General features: G+C 42.7%; 1 pseudogene; it reads right to left on the bottom strand.

The window, feature by feature from the left end:
- Positions 1-704: 704 nt before the first annotated feature.
- LOC102470391 (HLA class II histocompatibility antigen, DO alpha chain-like) overlaps positions 705-1572 on the bottom strand; it is a 22313-nt pseudogene continuing 21445 nt past the window's right edge.

The raw sequence follows: 1572 nt of genomic DNA, 5'->3' as shown, positions 1-1572 counted from the left end.
AAAATTAACCATCGCAGGGCTAATCATGTGGGCACCCTCGGCCTGGTACAGATCAAAATTCCAGATTTCCAGAATGAAAGCCCATGTTCAACTAAACCATACCATTTATAGACAGTTTAGACATTGCAAGCCATTTTTCCCAGTTCTGGAAATAGTGAGAACCCGCCTGAAATTCAAGTTCCAGATGCCAGCCAGAGCCAACAACATAAGCAGATGTTTCAAAGACAGCAGTCAGGCCTAATATGTTTGTTAGCTCTTGAGTTGGTCCTGTAGCACAGTGGTTATGTACTATGTGGAGGGACTCAGATCCCACAGAGCTGACCATGGTTCAAATCTCAGCCCTGACTTGCCCAGGATCTTGACAGAATAAAGGAAAAGAGGCAAGGAAAAAAAAAAAAAAAGATATGTTAACTCTTTTTCTCTACAGGGACAAACCAACCATTTTGTTAATAATTTTCAAAGTAAACTAAGCATCTTGGGCATACATAGTGAGCAGTGGCTGGTGGTGGTGGGAGGGTAGGTGAGATGAAGGGACCATGGGTTCAGATTAGTAAAAGGAATGAGCTGACTTTTCTTCAGAGCATGAGAAAGCCCAGAGTGGGGAGAGACAGTGCAGACCCAGAGCTCTCTGCACAGCTCAGGTGCCCAGGAGCTCAACTGGGATCAGACAGTTGGGCACACTCCACCATTTCCTTCTGACACCTTTAGTCACTCAGGGCATCCTCAGCTTCTAACAGAGCTAATGTGGAAAGAATCAAAAGGGGAGGGGCTGGCTAAAAGTGACCTGGGTAACGTGAAATTGTTGACCAAATCCTAATGACTATTGGATCATGAAGGAAACTGTGGCTAAAGGAAACATCCAACTCACGGGTGCAGTAGATCTGTGGCCCTATCATTAGCTTCTGAGAAAATCTTTCATTTGTGATGGACCGATATTTAAACCCTGGGCTCTATCCTAGCACCCACCTGGGTAGCAATAAAAGAGGCTTGAGAAGTTGAGCTTTTGATTACTCCTCCTCTTCCATCTCCCTTTATCAAAAGAAAAAGGCATGAGAGGAAATAGACTACCAGCATTAAGTTAATAAATGCTCATTTTCAACCTGTAAGGCCTTGCCCCAAGGGCAGCTCCTTTTGAGCAATCCTAAATGAGCTAAGGATCTATCCTCTGTGTTTCTCTTCATCTCTGGGTATCCTAATGCACCACAGCTTGATAAGAAGGGCCTCTAGGAGTTTTGCTTTTTAATTTATTATCAGTATTTTTAGTTTACTATCAGGCACAAATGCTCACCAGAGAACAAAAGAGGTCAAGTGAGGAAGCTAGCTGCTACGTCTGAAACTCAACTGCAGCTAGCCATGTGGGAGTCTAGCACCTTAAACAACATGCCACCTGCTAACCCTCTAGGTTTTATTTACATCTTATTTTATTTCCTCAGTAGTCCTTCAAGGTTAAAAATAACATTTCTTTTAATTTTAATTTTTATTTATTTATTTATTTTGGAGAGGTTTTTCCTATAGGGCGCGTGTGCTCGCCAGACAGACAGAAAGCGACAGAGAGACAGAAAGTGAGAAATC

Source organism: Tupaia chinensis, unplaced genomic scaffold (genome assembly GCF_000334495.1).
Source record: "Tupaia chinensis unplaced genomic scaffold, TupChi_1.0 Scaffold143564_1, whole genome shotgun sequence".
NCBI lineage: Eukaryota > Metazoa > Chordata > Mammalia > Scandentia > Tupaiidae > Tupaia > Tupaia belangeri.
Note: the sequence above shows the minus strand (reverse complement) of the source record. Positions and strands in the feature narration are given on the sequence as shown.